The sequence below is a fragment of the Gopherus flavomarginatus genome, chromosome 4 (assembly GCF_025201925.1).
Source record: "Gopherus flavomarginatus isolate rGopFla2 chromosome 4, rGopFla2.mat.asm, whole genome shotgun sequence".
Classification (NCBI taxonomy): domain Eukaryota; kingdom Metazoa; phylum Chordata; order Testudines; family Testudinidae; genus Gopherus; species Gopherus flavomarginatus.
In genome coordinates this window covers 92,980,348-93,004,245 of record NC_066620.1, presented here as the reverse complement: position 1 = coordinate 93,004,245, position 23,898 = coordinate 92,980,348, and the positions used below count along the sequence as shown (strand labels likewise).

The following is a 23,898-nucleotide window of genomic DNA, read 5'->3' as shown; positions in this document are numbered from 1 at the left end:
TTAGGAAATGTCAGATTTACAGTTGGCCATATAACGTTCATTCTGCCACCTTGTGCCTTCATCCTGTGCACTGTGTTCATGTAGTAAAAGACTGTATCACAATGACTGTACACAAAGGAGCCAAACTACATTTGTCACAGCAACCATAAATCTGGCATTTCTTAAGTTTTGGGCATTTGACTTTGTAATCTAAACATTCTTTTAACATAGAGTTTTTAACCATAATTCCCTAGGCTTTTTTAAAGATAAAAAGTTTCTGTTTCATGCATGTGTAACAACATTGTGCATTATTAGCAGGCTTTAAACCCTGAACCCTCAGTCCTGCAGCAAAAGACTAGTCATGTATGTGCAGAGCCCAGCCCTGCATTCTTCCTTCAGCCTCCTTGCCCCTAGAGCGGCTCTGTCCGCTGCTGTTTAGCTGGTGGTTTGAGCCCAACTTTAGAATGTTCATGTGTTCAGTTGTTGTTTTGTCAGGCTGCTGAGATTTTCCTGATCATAAGTGAGAGAAGGAAGATGGCAATTTTTAACAGTTTAGATCTCAATATAAGCACTATGGAATTTCATGGGATAAAGATACTTCCTTAGCCTGAGGGCATTCCCTTGCTGAATATCAAAGGCCTGCTGCAAACAATGGGGGGAGCCTTTGTCAAAGAAAAGGTCCCAAAAATCTTTATAATGGAAAATGTTAAGTATCTCAAATATAAGGTCACTAGCATTCCCTTCACCATCACCCCCAGATGAAGTCACATTTTAAAAATCTTACTTAATTTCAACATTTTATTCATTACTCTCATGCTATCCTTGGAGGTGATCACAATGAATCTGCTGTAACCAAATGTTCTGTTATAGCTTACAAGGTTAAGAATATTCTATTAACCTACTCTACTGTGCTGAGGCACTGTTGTTTAACTAATTGAGCCTGGAATTCCTGACTTCATTACAGTTCTGTTCATGATTTGCTATGGGGCCTTGGACAATCCACAGTCTCTGTCTTCTTTTCCTAGTCTGTAAAATGGAGATAATACTTAGCTACCTCACAGATATGTTGTGAGAACTGAATGTCTGCAAATCACTTTGAATATATAAAGAACTGGGTAGGTGCTAAATATTATTATTGGAATATGCCTCGCACTGTTGCATTACTATTTGAGATGGAATAGATCATCTGATTTAACAGAACTTTGATTTAAATATCATTCTATACAGTACATGAATATCACTTATATGCAGTGGTGTTGTAGCCATGTTGGTCCCAGGATATTCGAGAGACAGGGTGGGTAAGGTAATATATTTTATTGGACCAGCTTTCTGTTGGTGAGAGAGACAAGTTTTTGAACTTACACAGAGCTATTCTTTATATCTGGGCATTGTGTACGCTCAAAAGCCTGTCTCTCTCACCAACAGAAGTTGGTCCAATAAAAGATATTACCTCATCCACCTTGTCTTGCTAATATCACTTATATTACAGTAACCATACATATAGAGCCTGACTTAATTGAGAAGATAAATATTATTAGAGAAATTGTTCCAAATCCAAGGGAAATGACAAAGTTCACTGTCTGTTTTTGAAGTAGGATATATTTTCTTGCAAGGTAATGGGAAGAACAAAAAATATTACTTCAGTATGGTATTTGCAGTAAAATTGCTGAAAGAAAGGTATTCTTACATTATGATTGATAATTAATGATTAAGCAGAAACGTTCTTATAAAAATAGTGTCTTCTGTGCTTCTGGTACACAGAGACAATTAATGGCAGTCACATAAATATTTACACAAAATATTTTAAATCATGCATTTTTCTGCAGCTCGGTCACCAGTCTCAATCACAAGGTTTCCTCCTCATTTCACCAAAAGACAGAGACAAGCAGCAATCTAACAGAGAGAAAATCCTATGACTTGGTACTTTAATCGTTCAGTCTTGTCAACTGACTTCATCTCCATTTTTCACTTTGCCTCTTCAAAGTGTAATTCATGGCATCTTTCAGACTGGTTTGAATTTTGTGACAGAATTATTATTTTTTCATATTTGGATTTATTCCTGAGTTTGTGAAACCATTTAAAAGAATAGGAAAATGAGGAAATAAAGAAAGGGACACAAGTTTTCCCTGTTTTAGCCATCTTTAATTTGCACACTTTGTCTCAGCTGTATTTTGACTCATATTTTTATATTATCATACCTAGAATTTTTTTCTTTATGATTTATGATATCATTCACTTAAAGCCACCCCCTGAGATTTGGGCTGAGTTCTAGACTCAGGGTTGGGGAGGAAGTGAATGATAGTATGCTTCAGCATTTTTATTTAGTGTATTTACTGCTCAAACTTTATCATTTATAAAAGATATCAATGAAAACATTAATAATGAACATCAGTTAAACAAGTCTGGAAAAATAATTACTCTGTTAATGGAGATTAATTCAACTGTGTGATCAAGATAGACTCTTTTTTTTAACTTCACAGACAATTATATGACTGACACACTCAACCAGTGAAATACAAGATAGAAATATTATATCATTTGAACAAAAGTTTTCATTGGCTGATCAGTGATCTTGAAGGTGGAATGCTTACTCAGCAACTTGTGAGACCTGATGTTCTCTTTGAATATCAAATCTACCAGAATAACTAGAGACTACCAAAGGTTACAGAGTTGAATTTAAATACTTTCCTAGAAAGGAATGAGGATTATCCATCTTATACTTAAATGCATACACACCAAAGTATAATGGTTGCTAACACAGGTAACTGTCTTAAATGCCATTTTTATTCACATATATGACCAATCCATTTTGAGTTTTATTTAGGTGTTTGCTTGAATATACCCTGCAGCTCTGAATTTCACAGGTTAGTTATATGCTGCAGTAAAAATATTTGCATCTATTCATTGTTAGATCGTTGCCTTGTAGGGCCCAATTTTGCAAACTCTTACAATAACATGAACAGTCCTGGCTTAGGTAAGTAGTCTTCTTACCTCCAGTGGATTTCCTCCCATAAGTCAGGATTGTTTATGTAAATACAGCTTAGAAGATCAAGCCCTAATTTTGTCATTGTCTCTTTTTCCTTGCATTATGAAAAATAGTACCATAAATAGGAATATTCTTCTTGTCTTTTTATACTACTGATTACTTTCTGTACAATTTATCATCTCTTTCTTTTTCCCTTTCTAAGCTAAGTACAATTACACAAACTCTCATCCACTTTTAATTACATATAATTAAAATTTTGATCTGAAACTCTCTCCCAGTTGCCATTTGCCAGTCTATTAAAAGGCTAAATTTTAGGACAGAATATATTTATTAGAATTACCATACCTGGAATTTTTAAAGGGGAACTATCAGTTTAACTATCATAGTTTTATCTGATCATGTTTTACCTATTGATCTTACAAGTACCACCTAAGATCAGTTTAACTGAAAGAAATTAAGGTTGGGTGAACATTTTTCTTTCTATTCAAGTTTGTAAACTGTGTTCTTTTGAGAAAATAATGTCAACAGCTTCACTGTTTCTCCTGTATTGCTAGCCAGTCAGTCGTTTCCTCCTTTTGTTTGTGTGGGTCTTCTACACCGCAATAGAGAGAGAAAAAACGCTTGAAAGAAAGGAAAATATGAAGGACTATTTTCACCAATCAGTGTTCATCAGTGATCACTTTCATCAGTGTTTCAGAGATCCCCTCACACAAAAGTTCAGCCTGGCAGGCTGGAACTTGTAGTCTGGTTCAACAGCTGTTCCTCAGGGTGCCTAACTGTTACAAAGTCTGTCAGCAGCCCAGCTCAAACTCTCTCCAACCCACAGTTCAGCCTGAGAAACTAAAGAAGCTTTGTAATGTAGAATGAATTTAGGGGTTCCTGACACAGAATTTAGGTCCATTGTGCAGACTACAGAGGACCCTATATATGAGAGAAACAAGCAAATCCCTCACTCCTGTAATACCCTTGCCCTCCCTCCGCCCCACACCCGAAACAGCATTAAGGTAAGCTTGAAGTGAGCTCTGTATACATGGCTACATATACCATAGTTGTTCTTTTTTTCCCTAGTTCTGCTGGTTGCTTTACTCATGGGTTTTTTATTCAGTATATGCTCTCTCTGTCTGTGTGTAATACTTGTTTTCCCACCAGAGGGAAAGCCAGTTAGAAAGTTAAAGATCTGCTTGTAGTAGCAACTTCTGTGTTTTGTTAGAATTGTGCATTTTCAGTGGCCTCTATCCATGACCTTTGCTTTCAGTTGCAGTGTTTTTCCTAACCTACTTAGTAGGAGGTTTGCAAATCAGCATAAGAAGCCTAAAGTGGGTGAGCCAGAGGAGGTATTAGGAATGTCCCATAAGTGGATGAGAACTATAACAATATATTAGACTCAGTTATTTAACTCTAGTTAATCAATGGTTTCTAAACTATTGATCAAATGTTCATTTGCAGATCTTACCCTTTACAAGCTGACAGAGGGCTTAATGAAGAATACAATGCAATACTGAATGCAGATTTATAAACTGAAAATGACATTCTGAATACATTCTAAAATCTCAGACACTGAGTGATTCAATAGGATGTTAGCCTCACCCTAAATTAAATGATTTTGGTAGTATCAGTTCAGTCCCTTCTCAACAGCTGTCTGAACTATATGACTAAATCCATGATTAATAGTCTTTGCTCAAGAGAGTCTCAAACTGAAGACTGAACTAACGTATGCAGTAAATTGTATCACATATCTAAAAACATGGTCCATCTTAGATTAAGGTATTTGATAGGGACATAGTGGAATGATTTGTACTGTTCATTGGATTAATTGAAGAGAGTAACTGTGATGGTTAGCTCTCAGTGCTTGCATCCCTGTGCTACCATACATGTGCTGTACTAAGTTGTAGTACTAGCTTTGTCAGCTAGCACTAAGATGTTACTATTATGTAATGCTAGTACTGAGAGTTAATGTTATGGTGCTACAGGGAAGACTTTGCTTTCACAAGCTCTAAGTTGGATACTTTATGGTAATTACTTTAATTCAAGTTGAATAAAATATGTGTGGATGGAGGTTTTAAAATTCACTGGTAGTGTAAATGTCTGCAATTCATTGACTTTATTGGAATTAAAACTGGGTGTGCCAGCAGTTAAATTGACCCATGAAGTGTGTGTGTGTGTTGTTATACTTTTTAAGGATAGCAAAGGATCAGCAAGGAATATTTAACTTCTGTAAAGCAGACACTTAAAATTGTTTATCATTTTAGTTTGTTTTAAATAATTTGTAGGTATTAAGGTAACTTTAAAACAAATCAACACGTGTGGTGTCTATTTTATTTTACTCATCAGCAAATAAAAGTAAAACAAATGTTCTTTCAAACTCTAAATCAATTGCCAAATAGGAGAACTGAGCTGCTTATAAATCTTATATTGCTTATTATTTATTTTTTATTTATATCCTTGATCAATCAAGGTAATAAGTATCTATTTACCTAATATTGGCTTGCCATTTTTAGTTTAATGTAATGTACTTTATAATATGTTTATAAATGTTTGTCATAATGTTTTGTATATTATGACAACCCATGGGCCAAATTCACACCTAGTATAAAAAGGTACAACTCCATTTACTTCATTGGAGTTACCCTTGTTTACAGAAGGGGTGCATTTAGCATCACCTATGAAGAAAGATTGAGGTTGTGGAGGAGAAAATAACTGATGGAAAAACTTGCCAAAATATGATATTTCAACAAGATGAAAAGAGAGACAGACAATGGAAAGAATCAATACAAAAATTGTTCCACATTAGTTGAATTAAATTGCAGTCACTGATTGGGAATGTTAGGATTTGGATGACCTTGAGATTTTTCAGTGACTAGCAGTCAGGCATATCAGTTGGTGTTGTTTGTCTCAGGGCTTGCCTACAAGAACTGTAAGAGTATTTGACTGACATCTCCAGTTGTACCACCAGTGAATGTCAATCACTCATGATTAAACAGGAAAGGAAATTGATGACACGCTCTATACTCAAATGTTATTGCACTTTTTAGGCTACTCTTAGTAAACCTTACAGCGTGTAGTACAGATTTCCATTTTGTTGAAAAGTAACCAAAACAAATGGTATTAGAAAATATTAGATTGAGAAAACGTAAACACTATATTTCTTAGGTTCTTTTGAAATTAAAGCAAATTTACTTTTTAGTAATTCTGAGGGAAGTGTGGAGAGATGTGACCTTAACATTTCCCTTGGTGAAAGCTTAGCAACATTTGCTGTTGGATAAAAGAGAGAGCTTCTGGACATACAGCCTAAACATTATGTCAAGGAGGAAGAAGATCTCTTTAAACATAAGATCTAGTAATTTTCAGGATTTTCTTATAGATTTTTTTTTTTCAGCTACAACAGCGCTAGGGATACATTTTGGTTACACATCATATCAAAAGATTTGTGGATAGTTTGTTACAATTTGATTTTTACCATCTCCAATTGTGATATTAAAGTGGATATTGTCATATTGTTTATGTATTAAGGATGTATGAAACCCTGTTTTCACTCGCCCTCAGAAACAGTCTAGTACATTAAATGAAAGATGATGCTCAGAAACAGCAAAAACTCCAGAGAAATTCTAAGCATTGCATGACCCACAGTTCCCAACATTTCTGTTCTTGAGTTCCGTAATCTGTTCCTTTTGCTAGTTCGTTCTGAATTTTACTGATTTGTGATATTGTATTTTCTTTTCACAAACCCGAATGGCTGACTTACTTTAATCAAAGTTGTTTCACTTCCATCTATCCATATTTTTTGCCAGAACATTAATATAGGGTGTCTATCTTAGGTTGATACAGTGTTCTGTAAATTGTTCAACTAGAGTTTATTTCCTCTAATAACTCCCTTAGAGGCATATCTCCTGCAAGGGCCATCATAGTTGTTAATGTAAATTGATCTCTATTTATGCCAGCAGGTTCATAATTACTTGGGTGTTTGCCAATCAAGGCCAAAACACATTCTGCTAATGTGATTTATTGTTGCTTTCTGGCATGTTTATTTGCATACCAGCTGATTAAACTGACTATTTCCAAGTGAAAGTCACAAAAAGATCAGAAAGGAAGCATGACTCATAGCCACAAAGGGATTAAGGCACCTAAATCTGGGTTTTAAGCACTTAAATTCAGGATTTAGGCAAGCCACAAAACCCCTACTCAGCTGGAGCCTAAACCTGCAGTTGCCCAAACTAGGTACCTAAATTTTCACTGTAAAAGTGGCCCTAAGCAACTACATTTCTGCCTTTTGGCATGTGCACTGCTGCCTCAAGCAGGTCCCCAGACACCTATTTTACACTTGAGCTCCAGCAGGATCCTCAAACTAGGTGAAGGTAAGAGTTCCCCCACCTATTTCACCTGCATGGCCTGATCTGAACATGCCTAACTCTACACTAAGTGATCAGCAGAAGGAGGTGTCCCTTGGATGCTTTAGTCTAGTGGTTGGGGTATTTGCTCAGTAGAGAGCAGACCCCAGTTTAGACCTAACCCCTGGAGTAAAGCTGTTCTTGCAAGAAATGGTTTAGGTGCCTGACTTGAGGAGAGGGTTCCTGGCTGTAGATCATAAACAGAGATAGGCGCCTCCCTCCAGGCTGGAGTTAGGTGCCTAAATTCCTGAGAGGGGTGGGGTTTAGAGCACATTCCTCTCCTTGGCATTTGCTATTGGCTAACTTTAGGCAGCTCCCCATGTTACATGCTGAATGTTTTATGGATCCCATTCTTATGTGCCTGTCTCTCTGCGTGCATTGTGTAGGAAACCTAATCCTTGCAAGTAATTTAGATATAAAACTGAACCCTCTTATAATCATTTATGGAGTTTCTAAATATATTTAATTTTATAACATTCTCACATTCCATTCATGTATTGATATTGTTACGCCTTGTGACCTGAACTGTTAGTCAGCTTTTGAGGTCTCGTGGATTGTTTCCATTCAGAGGATAAATTTATGATGAAGTCAGATGTCGCTTTGATGAAATCCTGTTTATTTACAAAGACTGTATGAAAAGTCGTGTTTCCCTGATAATAGTACAATCAAACAGCCCGAGACAGTTTCTTGGCTAACAGTTCCAACCTCATTCCAGCCAGCCCTTACCCGTAAGCTCTCTCTCTTAGCTTTTTCTCAGAGTCATGCTACTGGGCTTCTCCAAACTTGGAGACTTCTTTTCTCCTTCTCTGCATACTTCTGTGGGGTCCCAGCCCCCTTACTCTATCACACACAGCTGCAATCAAAATCAGTCCCTCACCCATATGTTAACATTCAGCCTCCAGTGAAACCCCTATGTCCACATAGTTCAGATTCATGAGCAGCCTTATATGTGGCTTGAATTTTGGGTGGAGTTTCCTATTGTTTCAGTGTCTCAGCTGGTGTATCTTCTGGCAGTGTTCCCTTTTCACTTCCAGCAGGTGGCAGGATGACTTCCTCTTCCTCCTCCCTCTTCTGTGTGTGGGAGTGCAAAGGCAGCAGGGGGAAAGTTACATGCTACATCTGTGTCCAGGCTCTGGGATTCGTTTCACCAACTATCCCTACCAATGAACAGTGGGGTGGTACATGGTTGGGTGACCGTCTGGGTTTAGCCATTGTAGGCTCCCCATTTCAACCCAACCTTCCAACTCTTAAATAAGTATGCCAAATCTCCTGTGATGCATATGATCCCATATGATGAAACTAGCAGTCTAATTTTGCTAAATTTTAATTTTCACCTTCCACTCAACATCCAGGAGGTCTGCTTTTGAGGTGGTTAAATTATAGTGGTGATAACTGTGGTGGGTTCCAATGGGCTCGGAAGAGTCCAGTTAAGAGCCCTAAAACCCTCTGGGCTGACTGGGCATTGCTCCTGCGCATTCACATGGCATGGTAATTAGCTACGTTTTGTGTCTGATGCAGTTTGCAGCTCACTCATCTCATCTCTCCTATCTACAGTATGGAGAAGGCAAGGAGATTGAGACTCTGGCATCCAGTCATCCCTTTAGAGACCTGAGGGTGTAGAATGATGTGATATAACTGGCCCTTTGTGTCTCCCTACTGAAGGCCCTAGAGTCCTACTACACCCTGCCCCAGGAAGGAGCAGCAAAGTTGTGGGTCCTCCAGGCGTGCATAGAGAGGCCTTATGGAAGCAGTCAGTCACAGTCCAGCAGGCTCAGATAAAAAGAGCTGCAGGTCAGTTCCTAGCTGGGACCAGGGGTGAGGAAGGGTGCTCAGCTCTGGCCAGAGGAGCTGAACTGGCTGCATTTACTGACCCTGGAGATAGAGGACCTGAGAATCTTAAGCATAAGGTAATGGATGTAGGTAAAGGGATCTTGTGGGAAGAGGCCCAGGAAATGCAGCAGCAACTAACTGAAGGAATTAAAGGGAGCAGTGCATGGCTTCTGTTGATAGGGTCCCTGAGTTGGAACCTGAGTAATGGGTGGGCCTGGATTCCCCCACTGGCCACTGAGAAAGTGGGCTAAGCCCCAACAAGGCGACAAGGCTTGTTTAGAAGCCCGAGCAAAGAGCTGGATATAAAGGGACCAGAGATGGGACTGAAGACCCTGGTGAGGGCAGATGGTTGAACTCTCCTAACCTGGAAGGGATTCATTCATTTTGTGACTTGGCCGGAAGGCTGAACCACTGAAGACCTGCCTCAACAGGTCAGCAATTTATAGGGGATGCCAGGAGCAGAAGAAACATTATGGTATCACACCCAGCTGCTAGGATGCACTCAGGAGATGTGTACCCCATTACAAGGGGCTGTGGCCTTCAGACTCCCCCTCAGGTTTATAATGCCTGTTGGAAGCCACACTCGAACAAATCCATTGGGTAGTTTGGAAGGTATTACTTGTTCAGTAAAGCTGCAGCCTCAGCAGTTAACCATATTAAGGTGTCTGTCATTGTTGCTGTGTCCACATCAACATTCAGTTTTTTAACTAAATAATGTCTGATAGTGTAGATACCATCAAACCTGTGTTTTTGCTCAAAATGAGTATTAGCAATGCTTTTTCAGTGTTTTATGATAAGATATTCAGAATACTAAGCTACTGGAAAAAATCCTGCACTCCAAGAAATATGCACATCACTGTTGAATCTGGAATATACCGATAGCACCACACATTAAAAAAAAAAGTGGGCTTTTTTCTTTTGTATGGCTGTTTTGTGATCCTAAAAAATACTACCACAAAAATGATCCAAAATCTGATTTGAAAAAATATGGTCATTTTACTTCTGGCAGACACATTTGCATGAATTTTTCTTGAAACTTGAGAAATGTCCCTTTAGCTATTTTTGAACTGAAAATGAAAAAAAAAAAAAACTTTTTGCAGTTTTCTGGTCTAGCTTGCCTCTGTGAGTCTTGAGTTTTCCCTTCAGCCTCAGCTCTCCTTCCCTCCATCATCATTAAAATCCCCTTAGAAACTCAACCATCATTTCTAGCTGCATCTCCAAACCTCAGATCTTTTCTTCCATCAGATCTATCACTCTACAAACAAAGCACCTGTTGAGTACCCTGTACAGAATAATGTACATCCCCCAACTTCCACATCCACTCATCTTCATTGTCTCTTCCATTCTTCAGGTCAATACCACTGTTGCTTCTGTAGCTGTCATAGCCTTCTTTCCTAAGCTGCTGTCAAAACAAACAAACAAACCTACACAAAGCCAAAACCAGAACACCACCCAGATCATAGCCTTGGGGAAGGTACATGAATTGAGAAGGAATGGAAGGGATTGTTAGTGGGGTGGGGAATGTTTGGGGAAAGCATTTTCTTTGTTTAAATCAGAGAAGAGCTGATTTAACAAAATGAGAGGGAAGGTTCAGAGAGTATAAAAGGAGCATTTAGGCTCTTCTTATTGAAGAACTGATATCTTTTTTGCTTGAATTTATATGAATCCTTTGATAAGATTATTACAGTACAGTAAATAGTTATATAAACATACCCCGTAGTTTTTTTTTGTTAGTTAAGACTGTTCTTGAGTACCTTTATCTTTTGTATCTCCCTTCAAAAACATTCACACTTTTTACAAAATGCTTTTTCATTTAGACACATTCCTTGTTATGCTTACCATCTAGGGAGTTTAGGGGAAAGGTGGCAGCATTCTTGTGGAAAATATATTGTTAAAATAATTTGTCAGAGTAAAAGCAGAAATCTTCCAGATGCCTCTCCATTTTTTTATGAATGACATCCATTGAGGGTAAGCAACTAATAAAATGTGGGTTAAAAAAAAAAGTATAGTTGGTCACAAATGTAAAAGTCAGAAGAGAGGCCATGTAAATAAAATTGAATGGATTGACACATGTTGACTGTAGCAGGCCTGGAATTAAACTACGTAGCATCTGATTTTGGTATGTAAACAGGGTCTGAATGAACTCTCCCCTGACATCTAGTGACAGACTTGAGGAAAAGACTTCAGGAGCACACCGTGTTTGCATAGACACACCTACTCTGCTTAGGTGCACAGCAGTTGGAGCTGCTTTTCCAAAATTATCAATTTTGGCTGGTTTTGGGTTGCAAATCACTCTATTATTTGAATGCAGAGGGGTAATGAAATGTTATCCTTATCATATTGTACGAGGGGGCTTTGGCAAACCAGTAGAATGCTTGAAACCACTATGGCTTATTGTTAAAGGCGCCCTAGTCAGCAAGCTGTAAATTGGCCATTCAGCACTCTCAGCTTGACCAAGGCAGGAGGGGAGGGAGTTTTGGGGTGCCACAGAAAGGGCAACTTGACCCCACATTCTTCCTGATAAGAATTGTGTTGAAGTTGCTGATATGCCCCAGGAATGTCTATTGGGGTCTCAAGGCTGCAGACTCTGGAAAAACCCACACTTGATTAATCAATAATCAGAAGGAACTTCCTTCTTGATCGTTGAAATGGTTACTTAACAAGGTTTCTTTAAAGGACATGTTATTCTATTACTAATGTATAAATAAGGGGAAAAAACTTGAGATAGTGGGACTCATTTGGGGACTCTTTGGGACTGGTCTCTCCCTCTGGATGCATCTTGTGTTTCCCACTGGCAGATGGGCTGCCACTGTGCCACTCAAGAGCGACACTCAGCTTTGGTAATTATCAAGGGCTGGGGGTGTTTTACTAATCTTGTTACGGACGTGTGTAAGTGAGACTAAGTAAAGGTTTAGCTTTAAGTGAAAGCACTCTTGTGTTGTCCTGTTTGTGCCAGCCATCTATCGGTCGGATGGCCGTGTCTCCCCTGATTTATTTCCTGACACCTCCTTGCACAGAGTATAAGTTACTAAGAGCTTTCATTTGCAAGAACCTTAGGTAACAATATGAGTAAAGGGCAGCAGAATTGCGCTTTGCATGCCCTTATTGAGGGGGTCACCCTAAACTGAACCTTACTTGCTAAGTTGGGGGTGGAGAAATGCCAAATGCCTGTAGGGGGAGAGGAGAATGGGTGTTGCTAGGGGAGGGCATGGACTTTGCTCAAAAAATTCTAGGCACTATTTGCCCTGTCTCTCTCTAGCATTTAATGACAGAGCTGGTTGGACTCAAATGAGAGTTCTTGTTTCCATTTGGTGATTCCTAGAGCTGACATCACTGCTGAACAGATCTGGGAGCTAAGCCTTAGATTTTGTGGGGACAGAGAAAGGCAACACAGAGCCTGCACTGGCTGCAAGGTCCCCCACTAGCTGCTGAAATCACTGAGAGTTGGGTTAAGTGGTAGATGTGACGTGGTGGGAGCAACAAGCAGCAGCAGCTACTGGTGCCAGAGACGCAACGAGAGAGAGACAGCAGCCAGCGGTAGCAGCAGAGAGCAGTGGTAGAGAAACAGCGGCAGCTGTGAGCCAGTTCCAAAGGCAGCAGCAGATGCATTGCTCAACACACACACACACACACACACCCTACTTTCCAGGGTGGGAGGTGAACCCACCTCTGAACTCTGGGTCTTTGCTAATCAAAGACAGCCAACAGTGAGTGGGGTGCAGTGTAAGGAGAAGGAAGTGGGGTGGTGTGTTAAGGGACATTTATTTGTCAGACTTTCACACTGCAAGGTGAGAAACTGAGGGGAAGGACACTGCCCAACACACTTTTGGGTGCAGTGGCCATGTGCCTATGGTCACATGCTTTTGAATTGGGGTTGTGGTGTTTTCCCAAATTAATCTTGGGTCCATTTTTCCCTTTTATTAATAATTTTCTTTAGTTGTCCACAGACTCAGTCCTTGTGAGGGGGGCAGTGTTGCCTCTTTGGGTATTTCTACACAGCAAAGAAAAACCCGCAGCTGGCCTGTGCTAGGTGACTTGGGGCTCTTGGGGCTCATGGGGCTCAAGCTGTGGGGCTGCTTCACTGCTGTGTAAGCTTCTGGGCTCAGCCTGACTTTCCGGCTTTAGGACCCTGTGGTGCATCAGTTTTGTTTGTTTGTTTGTTTGTTTTTTTCCTGTGTAGGCATATCCTTAGAGGTACCCAGTGCTTGTGTTTTGCTTTCCCTGATTACTGTTTGGATGCTCAAGCTCATTCTATTTTGTGTTGTTCAGAGAAACCCCATAGACATTGAACCTTGTTGCCACCTCCACCTGGCAGAAGGGTTACAGGTACATAATGTTGCACCATTGTAATGGTTTTGAACTTCACTGAAGAGTGGACAGGATCTAATTTTCTTCTATCAGGCTGTGAAAGTATTTTATTGAAAGAACATCTAGAAACAAATCCCATGTTCTGGACTTCCATGTAAACAGATTAATTGATTTCAAAGCCTGTTATTTATTATTATACATTACATACTGGGTCCATATATGTTTATCCTGTGTTTTCATTAGTTTCTAACACACTACAGTAGACTGAAAAGAGCTTCCTTCATGTGTCATGTTTCCTTGATTGCTTTTTTTATTCTTTCTGGCAAAATAACCCCCTAAAACTTTCTCTTGTTAACTATTAAAGTATTTTTCTTGGTTCAACCAACCCATCTAAAATAATACACCAATAACTGACAGGACAAAATGCAGATATTTTGATTTTAGTATTTGTTACTTTCACATGGATCTTACATTTTCATATCACGGGATCATCCTATAAAACTCCCTTTACTATCCATCACAAATAAGCCTCCTGAAACGAGCAGCCTGGAGGACTCGATGGCCTTATGGTTAAAGTGTGTGGCCTCCAGCCACTCACTTGGTTGTGGGACCTGAGACCCAGACCCTCCCTCTCCACTGGATCCCAGAGTAAGGCCCTGTGTTTGTCAACTCCTGAACAGGGGCAGCTCTCCTGGCAGGGAGTCTAAATTCACTGCTCTGGGCTACTTCCTACTAATGTCTGTTTGATTTGGGGCATGGCTCTCTTTAGTGCACTTAGTTGGGAAGCCTGTTTCCCATAGGGTCCTCTCATGGGTCTTGAGCTGTGCCTCATCACAGTCCCAGCTCCTTCACATGTGTGGCCACCAGTTGGCATGGCCAAGCCCCACAGTGTCTCTGGGCTTACCCACTCATTTGCGTCCAGAGCTGGAGGCTCCTAGGTTTCCTCAAGAGTCTCCTGTGGCTCTATGTGTTTGTGTGTGTGCGTGCATGCGTGTGTGTGTGCATCCTCAGTTAGAGAGCCAACTAGTTCTTGCTCCTTTGCCAGTCAGTCCCCAACTGACCCTGGCTCTCTCCTTTTCTGCTCCCTCCAGGCCTGTCATTCGCTGCAGGTGTAAGGGGCTGGGGCTAGCTGGGCCCAGAGGCTCTGTTTAATCCCTGCTGTAGTGACTGGCAGTTGCTCTGCTTCATCACACCTCCCTAGAAAGCAGTGAAATAGTGCTTCCTTTGTGGAGAAGGAAGTATTTTTGTTTGCTGTTCATAAGCGTTGTTTAAAATGTCCTGATCCTTAAAGGTTTTATGCATAATGCCTATTAGCCTTAGAGAAACCTTGTGGCACATAGAAATTTCTTTTCTAACAAAAACCACATTGCAAATCTGAAGCTAGGATCAGGTTTTCAAAAATGTTTACTGAATTTTAAGTTAGTGTAGAATATGTATTCTCAGTTGGAAACCATGAAACCTGGTGGTTGAGGTGAGTTTCCCTTCAAGATTGTGGGGTTCCTTTTAACCCAGAACTTGAGGCAAAGCTGAGAAAAGGAAAGTTTTCACAAGACTCAAATTGAAAACACTGAACACTGCACAGCTCTAGCGAAAACACTGCACAGCTCTAGCGAAAACGTAAAGTATCTCTCCAAAACCTGTAGGATTTCCAAAGCAGAAAAAAGTAAAACTGACACAGCCAACATGCTGTAGAGTTGCACAATTAGACATCTGCCATCTAGTAGAGATTCACTGTATGTGCAACCAACTCAATCTGTGCCTGAAGATCGGGAAACATTTCTAAATATTTTGGCCACTTCCAAGTTGCTAAATCTAGTTCTTTCCTTCAACAGTTAGTGAGAGCTGTCAGTTGATATTGGGTATCAGATGTAATCAAAGTAAATCCTTTACCAATTATCTAAAGTTCCCCATTAGGGATTTTAGCACACTGAATAAGAGCAACAGAATGTAGGTCAAAAAAAGGCAACCTATTTACGTGTTTGAACATATGCTGTGATGCAGTTATCTCTAAAACTGTGTTATGGCTAATGGATACAATCGATGTCTTCCTGGTCTGAGAAAATAAAACACTTCCATCCATTGTGCCCACATCAGTGGTTTCCCACTCTCTGTCTCTGCCATTTGAGGAGTATTTTCTATTTTAAAAGAACAAAAACCTAAATAAAATGCCTTTCTTTACCTGCTTTGGTGCATCACTGAAAGCAGCAGAAACACACATGGCTCTGAGCGTTATCTGCCTACATACCTGCTTATCTAGATGCTTATATGGCCACCATCAATGTAGTATCTTTGCTGGAGCAGAGTGCATAAGATGTCATATTAACCAGTCAGCCCACGGCTCTCTTGCGATACAGAGAATTTTCCTATTGCCCTAAGCCTTGCTTTTGTGGCTGCTCACAGCTTTTTACGCCTTTTGCCCGCCAACTCAGACAGCAAAAAGATTTCGCTGTTTGGGTCTGGAGGCCAATTTTACTCACATTTGGGACCTATTAGTGTGCTTTTAATAGGTGATTAGTAAGTCCACTAATGTCACCCCTTTTGCTACAGGAAGTGAATATATTTCAAAATCTGTTGACCTAGAGTTCTGAACAGCTCCGTGATGGTGTAGTTATTTCAGCCTACACAAGCTGAATTTGTACTGAGGTAATGTGTTCAGGAAGATGTCAATGCAAATGAGTTTACAAAGCAGATATGAACACAGAGAGATAGTAGTAACATGTCACATTAAAGAGCTGGAAAGTGAAAGCTTAGCCCAAGACAATTTCCTAACTCTGCTTTCAAGATGTAGTTTTTAAATATGAAAATACAAAACCACAATTCAGTTCGCAGGGCTGTAAGTTTTGAAATCTGTATTGAAATAATGGTTGATATATTTCCATATTTGTTATAGGCAGAAAATCAAGGCTTAGGTGATAGAGGTAGACTTTCTGTCTGTACAAGATTTTGTTTTATGTTGTAAGTTTTACCAGTTGTGGTGATCTGAAAAGGCATAGTTAAGTGATCAGAAGTATTTCATCCCTTTGATGTACAGTGGTAGAAGACAGGATTCATGACATGCTGGTTTAATTCAGCTCTCACAACAGCTTGTAAGAGATAAGGAGGTTGTTGGAAAGATATTATTGGATGCTCAAGAACTGTTTTTGATGTTGCTCTGAACTGACAGCTAATGGGGAGAAGCTTTCTTTGATAACTGGTATATTTCAGTGTAGATAGATTTTTACTGCTACTTTTGATTTTTGTTTGGAAGATGATAGTTTAAGTATGTGCTTTGCTTGCTGTCTCTGTAATACAAAATCTATGCTATCAACTAACTAAAAGTTCATTAATTTTCTTATTTTTTTTCTAGGGGAGATTTTCATTACTGCATGTAAAATCTGATTAGCAATATTTTGGCATATCTAAGATGACAAGAAGCCTGAATTCAAAACTGAACAGTATATCACTGTGGTTGTGATAAATATGTTTGGCCTGATAGCAAAATGTATTATCAGCAAAAAATAAGTTACATGCATATTATGTGATGGGGAGAACTTTGAGTGTGAGCTGCTCAGAAGGTTATGTATGAGTTGGAGGGGTTCCTTTGTTGGTTTCCTTTTGGTAGTGGGTACATGGAAGGTGTTCAGTTATGGTGGGCTGAGGAAGTCAGAGTTGGTTTTGGCTACAAGTGGACTTTATAGAGGCCCTGGAATTATTTGGGTGCCCAAATATGGCAATTAAGACACTTTGATGACCACTTCAGGATGGTCAAGAGGCTAGGCAAGCACTATCATGTGTTGGAGATGTGAAGACCTGGGAGGAGCTTGTTTTCAAGGGTCTGGAATTGTGAATTCCTGTGGTAATATGTAGGAGGAGACAAAGTGTCAAAGTAGAAGAAACACAGAGTGAGGCACTTAACCTCAATTCATTGTTCTTATCCACTGTCCTCAGAAGAAGGAACCTCTCACCTGGATCTCCAGCAGCTCTTCTCTTCATGCAAATTAATGTAAAACTGATTGTTATTAAAGTATCAACCATCCACACTTTAATTAAGAATGAGGCCTGTGACTTTATAGGTATAACTAAGACCTGGATGGATTATGCTTCAGGACTAGTTTTGGTATAGCTGGTTCCACCAAGGTTTGTTGGATGAGGCTAGTACTAGTGTATAGCTTTCCCAGCTGCATCACAAAGTCTACACACAAAGGGATGAATTTCTTCATTTTATTGGCATAGGATGTACTAAAGATGATGTTCCATGTTTTCAGCATTCGTATAGATATTAAGCATTTGGGGTCAGCTGAGGATTTAGGGTTGAAAACCCACTGAAGTCAATGAAAAGACTCCAACTGACCTCAGCAGGCATTAGATCAAGCCCTTAGTGGCCATCATAGCAACCGGGGGATTGTCTTAGGATAGTTGCAACTCACACATCTGGCTACGTTTTGGATCTAGTGGTTTGAGTTTAGGGAGTTGGATATTATTCCCATATCATACACTAATCATTATCTCCTGTGATTTTATATTAGGAATAAGTCTCCTGTTACTGATGAGAGATGGTTTTTATAGTCTGCCTTGTGGGGTTGATGGATCAAGAATGTTTCCAGACAGTTCTGAAGAAACATATAATGCTTTGAAAGGACCATTGTGTTACAAATTGTTTTAGACAGGAGGTGAATAAGAGGCCATGATGGAGGTACAAATTAGTGAATGGAATAGAGAATGTTAATCATATGCTCCTTTTTTACCATCTCTGATAATATAGGGACAAAGGACACTAAAGTAAATTGAAAGGTAGCAGAACACTACATGTAATTAACTTGTAAAACTCCTTCCCGCAAGATATCAGAGGCCAACATTTTAGGGTAAAATGGACTAGGTATTTATATCAATAATGAGCATGTCCACAATTTAATTTGTTAGAATATATTTTGGAGGGGATACAAACCTCATATGTAAAGGCTTCATTTACTAACTGATGGATGTTGGGAAGAAATTTCCCTTTTGAGCAGTTTATTCCATAGTTATCAGTAATGAAGTTTCTTGTTCCTTTCTCAGAAGGATGTGTTACTGGTCAATATCAGAGTCAAGATAGAGGATTAGATGGAGCCTCCGTCTGAACCAGGAAGGCAGTTTCTATATTCCTAAATATTATTTTTAAACCTATTAATCAGTGTGTTTCCCACTCTCATATTGCTCATCCTTCAGCACGTGCGCATAACTTCCATCAATGGACTAACCTTGCAACGTACTGGGTTGCAGCAAGAGCAAGCTTCCCAAACAGTGTGCCTCAATCCTTAACTGGAAGCACATCCTCTGAGTTTGGAAAGATAGTTTACTCTCTTTCTCAGCTCAGTACTTGGCCCCTTTAATACTGCCAGAAAGGCTATCAATTTTGCTCATGGTGAAATAGGTATCTGTCCACTAGGAAATGGTTTAAGAGCTCCAATTAACTTTGCATGGGCCAATAGCCAGATTCATCTAATTTAAACTGGTGGCTTAAAGGTGAAAGTTTTAGTATCCTAATTGCAGCAAAGAGTCCTGTGGCACCTTATAGACTAACAGACGTATTGGAGCATGAGCTTTCATGGGTGAATACCCACTTCATCGGATGCATGGCGGATGTATTCACCCACAAAAGCTCATGCTCCGATACATCTGTTAGTCTATAAGGTGCCACAGGACTCTTTGCTGCTTTTACAGATCCAGACTAACATGGCTACCCCTCTGATACTCAGGGCCGGCGCTTCCATTTAGGCGACATAGGTGATTGCCTAGGGCACCAGGATTTGGGAGGGTGGCATTTTGCTGCCCTCGGCGGCAATTCAGCGGCGGGGGGTTCTTCTGCGCTCCGGGTCAGCGGTGGCAATTCTGTGGCGGGTCCTTCACTCGCTCCAGGACCCGCCACCGAAGTGCTCCGAAGACCAGGAGCATGGAAGGAGCCCCCCTGCTGCAGAATTGCCACCAACGACCGGGAGCGCGGAAGGACCCTCGCCTAGGGCGCCAAAAACCCTGGCGCCGCTCCTGCTGATACTAGTATCCTAATTCCAATTCCCTGAGCTAAACAGTTATCTGTGCTAAACATCATGCTCTTCTGAGTTTCAGTGGTAGATCCAGAACTTTCGAATTATGTGAGAAAGACACTTAAATTGATTATTAAAATGGGATAGCATAAGTTTGTGATCACAGAAAATTGTTGACTTCTAAACATTCAAGACCTTGCTTTTGGGTTTTGTGGTATTCTCTAGAACCTAGTCATTTGTTATAACAATAATGCCATTGGAGGTAAAACGTGAAACATTTATCTTAATGGAACATCAAGTCTGAAATCTGATTATGACTGCTTGCATCCTAATATGTTTTATAATTTTCCTGTTCATCACTGTACTAGAAACATCCAGTTAGCGTGCTTGTGTAGTGTGGTTGGAAGAAACTGTCATGTCCTGAGGTTTAACTGATCTTATGAAATTCCATATTATAAGAACAAAGCAGTAAGTGTTATACCATCATTTGGATTATTCAGATAATGAAAAGATTTGCTAGAGTTCTCGAAAAATGGATAAGGGGATTTGATGATGTTACCTGCTAACCGTGTGTTTGATTCCTGCAGTAGGATTTGGGTAATCCTGGTAGAAATTGCTGGAGTTTGTGCTGTTTTTAATAAATAAATATATTATTTTGAAAGACCCATTTATGTCTTTCAGTGATATCTGATGTAAGGTAGAATGAAATGGAATGGAAAACAATAGGAAAAATATTGCTACATATGCTACTTCTACACTCCCACACCTTTCATCTTCCAGAGCACATTGGGGAAACTCTCTACAGCTATTAACAAAAACCCCTACCAATTTGTGCCTGCTATTTATTTTTATTTCATTTCATTATGTTTAAATATCAACTGAGCTTAGCTGCAACCCAGATGCCTATGGCAGTGGCAGGCAAGTGAGACTTCATTGATATATAAAACAGATCAAAAAAAAAAGTGTGTGGAAAAATTGCAATGATAAGGTTTTGTTTGTAGCTTGTTATGTAGCAAAATGGAATCCCTGCCTAATGTGCCAAGACAATACAGAGAGTGTTAATGTTCTATTTTCGGCAAACACCCTGGTTTAGTCCAGAGAGGCTCATCCAGAAAATCCACCAATGACACACCTACTTAATTCATTTAACTTCCCAGACAACAAATTCTGCTACTAGTATAACATCAAAATGATGTTAAAATGGATATACTTATATAACATATTTGAACCTACTGTGTAAAACAAAAACAAAAAAACCTAAATAATTTATACAAGAAGCCCTAATCTCATTGTGCCACTGCCAGCCAGACCAGTCAGCAAGAGTACATGTGTGAGTAAGGCAGATCCCAGGTTCTACTCTGGGGGCCAATTCATGCTGCCTCCTCCTTTTATATGCCCTTCTTTTCAGCAAGCATGCATAATTTCCATTAACATTAATAAGAGTTGCACTGCACTGAATGGAGAGCAGACTTTGTAATGTTTGGTAAGTGCTCAGGAGGCAGGTTGCTTGAAGAACTTTTCTCAACTACATGAGCATTCAACCTGAGTTTACTTAGCCTTCTGGAAACATGGAATTCACACCATATTAACATAGTCCCTTGCATGCAAGCATTGTATCTTATTACCATTCATTCCTATGCTAGTAGCATGACAGCTATCATTTTATTACACCTTTTTATAACAGCTTTAGTTCTTCTAAAACAACACTTTTTATTCCGCTGCAATAGCATAAAATGACTAGTCAGTACATTTTGAAATTCATAACCAACTCTATTCAATTAATTAGTTAACTATAGTATATTTAGTCCTGCATGTATCACCTTTGAGCAGTTTTCCCAGGACACAACTTCTAACACAACTCACTCCAGGTTGATGAAGCTATAGCTTCCTCAGATGCTACTTGGATTTAGCAACTTTGGTGGTGCTAGCATCTGTAAAGATTTTTCAGTTGGGGCTGGATCCACAAAAGGTCTCTGTTACATAACTACCTCTTTAAAAGCCTAAATCCAGCATTTAGATCCTCCCCTGCACAGTTGCCACCTAATGTTGCAGATGCCTAAAATCTCTTGACACCTACATTTTCATCATAAAAGCCCCGTAGGCTCCTAGGTGTGCTCACAGCTGCTTCACTTCTGACCCAACCCAGTAGGTTAGCACTTATCTCACCCCAAAAGCCCAGAGGGATTCTCAAACTAGGTGTTGCCTTGCCTATCTGCCCTGTGGGGCCTAACCTGCTAGGTATGCTCAGAGTAAATCTAACTCCACCAAAAGTGGCTGGGGTGAAAGAGGAGTCACTGGTGGCTTCTCTATAAGCTTTAGCCTGTGGTCAGGGTACTCAGTCCAAATGTGGGAGATCTCAATTCATTTCCCCCCTCTGCCTGATTTGGAACTGAAATTTGAACATATACCTCCCCCTTCTCAGGTGAGTCCTAGACCATTGGGTAGAAGGTTATAAGGGAGGCTGCCTCCTTCTCCTTGGCTGTTTCATGTGGAGTCAGGCATGTTCTGCCATGTGTCTTGTAAGAAACAGCTTTCACTGTCCTTTCCTATATCAAAACATCTGGGATGTCTTTGGTATTCCGAGTAAATCTCTGATTTGACTGTTCATTTCCTTAATATATGACTGGTTCTGTTGACACTTGCTAATCTGGAGATTTTATCATTGGTTCTTAGGCTGACTGTTTGCCCAGTTGTTTATATAAGGGCTTGTCTATTTGGGGAGTTTTTAGTATGCAGCAAGTTGTAGTACACTGGCTGATGAGTAGTATATAATCTACATTGAATGTGTACTCACAGACACCTGTTTCAACCTGTATCATTGTGTAATGGTTTTGAATGCATTATATATATATATATATATATATATATATATATATATATATATATATAATATATATATAATGTATATTTTTGAGAAAGATTAAGTGGGGGCTAGATAGTACCTAAGCAGTCACCCAACCTCACCCCTCAAAGCAGTCTCTGACTCTTCTCCCACAATTCTTTATATTCATTCTTCTATCAGCAGGAGCTGCATAGAAGTTATTACATTAGTGGGGTACTATAACCTCTGCAATCCCAGAGACAAGGAAAAAAAAGTCATAGGACCTGCAAAGAACTGGATTATCAAGGGGGCACAGAGCCCCTTTAATTTCCACTTTTTCCTCCTGCTATCTAAATTGGTGATAACCATTCATAGGATGTCAGTCCAATGTAGGGCAGGTATATGCAACAGTAAGTTGCTACTGTGAATTGGACTGCTCATTAACATTGTCCCAGGATCTTCCCTCTGTTACCTTTCAGCCAAAGATATTGTTATCCATTTTGAACCAAAGCAGTTCATCAGTTTTCAGATAGCTTGCTTTTGTTAAGAGGAGAAATTGATGATGGAGTGATGCATTTCTTTGATGCATTCCTGTTTATTTACGAAGGGTATACAAAGTCCTGGTTCCCTGAACACAGTAGGAATGAATGAATAAATAAATAAATAAAAAGCCAGGAGATAATTTCTTTGTTCCCAGTTTCAGGCTCCCAAAGCACTTTCTCTTGTTTAGATTTTTTTCTTTGGGGTCTCACTACCAAGGCTTCTCTGGCTGTGTTTGTGTCAGGGCCAATAATGGAGCAGTCTGACATAGTGGACAAAGTCAGGTGTGGTGTTAGGGTCAGACTTGGAAGCCACGCCAAGGGTCAAAGCCAGGATTGGAGTCAGAAGTCACACCAAGGGTCAAAGATATAATCCACAACAGGGGTCAGGGTGAGTAAGCAGGAACCACGGGTGGCAACAGGAGCAGGGTTGAGGCATGGTAGCAGGAAAAGGGAGCAAGGGAATGCAGCAAAAAGTAGGGAGTAGGAAGTAGGTAGGGACTTGGTCTCCGGTGTCTGGGCAGCAACAGGCCTAGCAAATAGTTGCTCAGACAATGCATAGGACAAGAACAGGAAGCTCTATATCTGGTAGTGTCCCAGCTGTGGTCTTCTGCTAATCACCTGACCTCACACAGTCAGTGAGTTAGTCTCTGGTGCTGGTGGGGCATTAGCTGCATTCCCTCCTCTGACCCTGCAGCACAGAGGCACAGGTAAGGCTCTCACTTGGTAACCCCACCTTGACACCAAGGCACCTGATAGGCTGGGGCTTCTTTACTCCTACTTTGTGTCCTGTTTATTTCTGTTGTTTTTCTCTCATGCAGAGAGAGAGACAGACAGCTCCACTGATCAGTGTCCTGCCTCCTGTGTTTCCTATATCAGTCTACAGGAAAACTCATGCCTTGCCATGTGCCTGTGTTTTCAGCAGTGATGACTATGGTTTCAGCTATCGTATTCCATAAAGGAGCTTGATTGATTGTTTCTTATATTTATACTAAATGATGAGCAGGAGTTATATCCACCAGCTTCAGTGAGGCTTCACCCATCCCTTAGC

General features: G+C 40.1%; 1 protein-coding gene across 4 annotated transcripts in view; it reads left to right on the top strand.

Annotated features, from left to right (window-relative positions):
* PACRG (parkin coregulated) overlaps nucleotides 1-23,898 on the top strand; it is a 472,217-nt gene that overhangs the window by 228,336 nt on the left and 219,983 nt on the right. The gene's annotated exons all lie outside the window — the stretch shown is intronic.